The sequence below is a fragment of the Stomoxys calcitrans genome, chromosome 4 (assembly GCF_963082655.1).
Source record: "Stomoxys calcitrans chromosome 4, idStoCalc2.1, whole genome shotgun sequence".
NCBI lineage: Eukaryota > Metazoa > Arthropoda > Insecta > Diptera > Muscidae > Stomoxys > Stomoxys calcitrans.
Genome location: NC_081555.1, coordinates 688,580 through 695,140, shown reverse-complemented (window position 1 = coordinate 695,140; position 6,561 = coordinate 688,580).

Here is a 6,561-nt window from a genome sequence, read left to right as displayed (position 1 = left end):
AGAATGACTGAAGCTTATTGTCTATTGCTTATATGTTTGTATTAAGTTTCTATATATTGGTGCACAGTGGTCTGTATCCGTTTTGTAGTTCATACGTTGGTCAGTTGGGGTGTTAATTATGTGCAGCATTTCTAATGTGTATCTTCATCTTTTGTAGTTAGGTTCTTGGCTAACATCTTGACGTACTTGAAGTTTGGTACATGTCCTCGAGTTACACAGTGGGCTGTGAGTGCAGTTTTCTATTATAAAGGCGTATCCTTTGCCTGTTGATCCGATTTATGAGCGGAAACCCTTATTTTTAGTTTCGTTTTTGTAGTGCCAATATATGCCATTGGGCATAAATTGGACTTGTCCCCAGCGCAGCTTATCTTGAATACCACGTTCGATTTTTAGTCTTGCTAAATAGGCCGTTGACGGTATTGCCGCTTTTTAGTGCCAGTTGGTATGAGTCCTTGTTGTAAATGTTGGAGTTACCAAATCTCTCTGAAAAGCCTGAAATATATGTTGTATTTTTATGAATTCTTGGTGCAAGTTTCTTCGTATCCTCTTTCTTTTTGTTCCGTTACCGTTTTTCTTGGAAAATCATTTTGCTCTGATATGTTTTGAATTCTCTTCTTATTTTCGATGTGGAAGCATTTGTCTCTTATTTTGAACACCCTATCGATAAAATTTTTGGCAGTGTTGATTTGTATTCTCCTTGGATGCTTTGAATAGAAGTTAATTGATTCTCGTCTTGAATTCTCTTCCACCCTTTATGGTGTATATTGAGTCCTTCTTAACTTTGTTTAATATCTCTGCGATGCATTTGGATAATCCGTATGTAGGGGAGTTTATAGAGGAACATATCGGCCTAAGTGGGGTAACTGTTTTATGGATTTTTGGTAGTCCGTTAGCAGATTTACTCAATAACCTGTTTCTTATCGTCGTGTTTATGATGTTTTAATTGAAAAGGGTGGTCACAATTTTGTCGTTTTTGATTTGAAATACTGATGTTGGGTCTCTTTTTAGTCGTCTATATGTGCAGATGTCCCCTAGGGTGCATCTTATTTTCGCGCAATATTTTCCTTTTTTCATCGCCACAGTTTTTCTTCCCTTATCTGCGCTTAGTATTAAAATTTCCTCATTTTCTTTTAAAAATTTTCGAGCTCCCCACTGTGCTTAATTTGTCTCTCCTACCCAAATTATCTTTGTGTAAGTAGTTGTGTATCAATGTAACTAGTCTTACTCTCGCATTCTCTTGCATTACTCTACGCTCCAAAGTCTGGACACAATCCCCCCGTTTTCCTGTTCAGAGACTTTTGAAAAATGTTCCTAACACGACCTAAAATATAAAAACATCATCCCTTTTTACTTTCTTTGTCTGGATAGTTTCGTATTTGAAGTAATTTCATCTCGCAGGTTTTATTTAATCCAGACCTACCTTAAACATCGAACTGAGGCATTCCCAATTACATTGGCAGTAAATAGTTCGGAAATGAAGTTTGCTCCTGGTTTATTAAAAATCATTTCGTATATAACTGCTCCTTTATACCATGTATGTAAAAGACTTTCTTTTAATTTTCTTTATTGTGTGTAATAAAAAAAGTCAACTTGCGTCTGTAATACCCTCTGGCGCTCAGGGACTAACATAATTTTGTAACACATATACTTAATGAATCAATAATAAAATAGAAACAAAAAAAAAAACAAAATCCCCTTTATAACATTCCGTTTTTTCGGGTGTAACCAGCAAAGTTGATGGTGTTAGGGTTATTTTATATCCTTATGGATTGTGCTACTAATACAGCAGTTGCGTTTCCCCCCCCCCCCCCCCATTCTGGCAAGGAGAGTAGTCATTGTCTTCTGTGGCGGTGCCGTAATTGAATTTGCACAGCATTTTACATAATTAAGTGCAAGAACGATACACAAAACATTTAAGCCAAAACTAAGGAGCTGAGCATACTTGGAGGAACGATCAGCAACTCCCAATGTAGACAAACCACATTTTTTGTTAAAACTCTGACAAAACAAAAAAAAAAAGATAGTTTCTAGGGAAGAGTACGCAAAATTGGGTTAGCAGAGATAAGTGATAAGATGACTAAACATATTTGAGGCAAATAACCATTTCAAGCAATCGGAATGATTTTATTGAATTTTTATATTACAGTCTGCAATTGTGTTGCGGTGGAAACGCCGCATATCTTATTTGCTCACGAAAACGAGAGCGCTATCGACTAGAGCCGCAGAAAGCTTGAAAGCAAAACATGTGAAACAAGTGAATTTAAGCCTTCAGTGATTTTCTTGGTGAAATTGGGGTTGTAAGGAACTTGAGTTGGTGTTTATAAACATATTTGGCAAGCCTATTAGGTGGAAATATATAACAATAGTTTCTAAGAGTTTTTGCCAATTGTCCTTGTACAAGGGTTGCGTTTAAATTTCGGGATTAGAGAACACAAAAACAAATATTAATCATCGAAAATCGCTTTAATGTTTTTCAAAATATTCCCCATTAAGATCTATACACTTTTGCATGCGTTTGAACCAATTGTCGAAGCACTTTTGGCTCTCCGATTGAGGTATCTCCAAAACATGCATTCTGAACGCATCAACCGCTTCTTCAGGTGTCGAAAAACGATGACCTCTCATCTTATTTTTTATTTACGGGAATAAAAAAGTCATTCGATGCCAAGTCAGGACTTTACGGCAGATGACTCATCAAATCGCTGTCTTGAGTGTTCAAAAATGCAGTTGTTTTGTATTTTTAAAGCATTTCTTTCCACCAATTGAAAAGATCCAAGGGATCCAACGCGGACAAATTTTTTTGTTTATGCAATATTGAATGTATGCTGGTCCCACTAATGCCTAAGGTTGTCACAATCTCACAATAGGTCACCTGATGGCCTTTCAACATCAGTTGGCTCACAGCATCCATGGCTTTTGGAACAACAACTGATTTTGGACGACCTTCACGAAATACGTCTTGGAGTGATCTACGACCTCGGTGGAATTCACCATATCATCGATAAACACTGATCCTTGATGGAGCTTCACCTCCAAAAGTTGAATAAAGTTCATCGATGCACTGTGGTTGAGTTAATCCACGTCGAAAGTTGTAAAAACTAATCGCACGAAAATGTTTGCGATTTAATTCCATTTTTTTGGCGAGATGAATCTTTTATGTTACTGTAAACAACACAAAATGCGCTCGTATGTCTAAACATTCTGAGGACATATAACTTCAAAAATGTTAAGCTTTACGATAGAGTTGTCAGTTGACCGATTGCAACCCACGTATTAGGGTTCTTGTTAGTCTCTATTTAACCCTCCGATATAAGAACATTTCCATTGCCATATCTGAGTGATGAGGTTCTTGGCCACCACCTTCTAACTCTTGAAATACAAACAAAAAGTGATTAAATTTTCATGATTTGAATGAATGGATGATGAATGAATATTTTATCGACCCAAGACGTTTATTTCCCTGATCTAATAAAAAAATAACCCTTAATTTCAAATTTCGTGAGTTACGTATGTTCGATTTTCGGATTTTTATACCCACCACCATGGGATGGGGGTATACTAACATCGCCATTCCGTTCGTAACACATCTAAATATTGGTCTAAGACCCTATAAAGTATATATATTCTTGATCGCCATGACATTTTTAGTCGTTCTATTCATATCCACCCGTTCGTCTGTGCAAAGCACGCTAACTTTCGAAGGAGTAAAGCTAGGCGCCTAAAATTTTGCACAAAATTCCTATTAGTGTAGGTCGGTTGCAATGGTAAATAAGCCCCATATAAACCGATCTCCAGATTATATATCTTGAGTCTCTGGAGGGATAAATTCTTATCCGATTTTGGTGAAATTTTGCACAATGATTTCGGCCCAAAACCGACCCATCGAAAATGAACATTTTTTCTGATGGTCTCGCCAGGATTCATAGGCGGACATGCTAACCTCTGCGCCACGGTGGCCTCCAAACAAACATATACTTTTGGAAAAATTTAAAATAACGGTAATTTTGTATTTGATCTCGTATATCCAAATATATTCCTATCTGAAATATAATTCGCACCGCTAGTTGAGGAGTCTTATACATTTTATTGTACCTAATTTTATCGAAAGCGTTTTTGATGGGATCATCCATCGCTATATATGGTAGCTATAAGCGAATATTGTACGATCTGAAGCATATTATTACCGGATAAAACATACGCGTTTTAAATGCTCAAGACGGATATTTGTAAGGACGGATATACAGTGGTGTACAAAATAATAGGGACAACAGTTACTTAGAATTATATTGCACAAAAAGAGTTAGAAAACATGATTACTTCTGTATAAGGCTGAACCAGAATATTCGTAGACATTCAGGACTTTGAACGGTGAACTTAAATTTCACATAATTCACGGATACTCGTTATGGTGATTTTTTCTGCAAATTCACTTGGAAAAAATAATAGCAACACTTATCAAAAAGTTGAAATTACTTATAAATTGTCTTCTTTTTGTAACTTAAAATCTAAGAGGAGACAAAGACAAATGTTTACCACTCATTCACATGATTTACTACAGTATTCATTTTGTAAATTAAAGCGTTAGCACCTCGAAATGGTTCGCGGAGTTCACACAACTGAAGAAGAGAAAAAGTGATTGAAAAATTAAAGAAACATATAAGGAAAGTTTCAAATCATTGTTATTTTATGCCCCAGAGGTTCTCAATAAGATTTCGGTTCCATGATTGCGGTAGGTCTTCCAAACTCAGTACAAAAAGCTCTTGGAACTTAAATTCCGCTACTCTAGAACAGTGCTTTGAGTTGTTAACTCACATGAACTGTCACTTAAGTAGTATTTTTTCCTCGGCAAATGGAAGGATTTTATTCCCTTAGATATCGTTGTAATCCAAAACACACAATTTATACCTAATCCAGGAAATGGGATATAGACTAGATACAGAAAACCACCCCCCAATTCATCAATGTGACGCCTGACGCCTCATCAATGTGACGCCACCATATTTTAAGGCCTTCAAGGGGAGCTTAGGATTATATTGTTTGGTCCTGGTATTCATTTGCTTGATTTTATCAGACGGGAAAATTTACATCCGTAGATCCAGGAGCAAAGAACATAATCCTCAATACAATGCAATACAACACTAATTTTGACGAGGTCCCACGGGACCTCATCGTGCGCTAATAGAAAGAGCTTTGTAAAATCGCTCCAAATCAATGATTCAGATTCGATTCAGAACTATTAATTTATTGAATGCATGAAGTTTTAACATTGGATGCTACAGCTAAATAGAATTGTAAAACGTTCCCTAGCGAACTCATGGTGTACAGAGAGTTTAATGTTATTCTAATCCAAGTGCAACTTGATATTATTCATGAAGAATATTTTGTTCTGCTTGCATTATTTTAAATCTCATGGAATGGGTATTAATTGAATTTGCTATAAAAAATATTAAACAATTAAATATTTTCCTTAATGGCTTACGATTTTATCCTGTGTAGTTGTCGGACTTCAGACTAATGGCTATTTTGTAAGCGCTGTTGTAAAATTTTGTAATTTGTATTCCACAAATTGAAGTATTTGCAAAAAAGGAAGGAAGTCTGACAAACAAAACAGAACTTCCTCACAATAGACGGATTTAAGTAAACCTTTGAAGGTTACTCACTTTGTCCTATACCCAGCCTCAGCACATAACAAAGTCTTGTATTTTATCAGTCTTATTCTAGATTCCCTGCCCACCAACTATCCTTGCAGACTGCCCCAGTACCATGTGGCCTAAGCAATAATGCGGCGTGTATGGCTCCATTGCAGAATGGTCCTTAGAACTTCCCACAAGTCTCGCTCCGTTGCTAGTGTTTGCTCAAGTCCTTTCTCCCTTTGCTTGGAGTTGAATTCAGATGCTTTCGTTTAGATACTCTGTAGCCAATATGTCTATCAAAGAAAATATTTGCATTTCAATACATTTTGAAGGAGTGCCTGATGTTTTTGTTCCTTTTTTTTCTGTTTCAGCCGTGCATCTTCTTTTTCAGCTGCCATGCCCGCTCGTTCATCTGTTTAGCTTAACGAACTTTGCATTTGGAGCGCATACCCATAGATCCCGCATATACTGCATTGTGTCCAAGGTTGCTGTTGCCGCTTGTGGGGGCATGTAAACGTGTAGCTAAATTTACTTACACAGACATAAAGTTGCTATTAAACGTTCATAGGAGAGATTATCTTTGTGCAACATACCAAGCAATCGTTATCGGCAGCACGTTGCATGTTTCTGTGTAAATATGCCAGAGACGTTGCATAGTGTCCAGGCATCTACAAACGAATTCATGGCCCAAATTTGAATGCTTCTTAGACATGGAGGTAACAAACCTAGTGGTATGGATTTTTCCAACATGTCGATTCCAGACCGTTAATGTCCAGTTTTGAAATATGAAAGTGGGATATATATTTTCTAAAATCAGTTGTCCGCTAACAACGTTGTGGAGCATCTACAAATTTTTCTTTGACAATCAATCTGGATGCTTTTCTTTTCTTTAGAAAATCAAAATTTGATTTGGAAATTTTTCGATGAA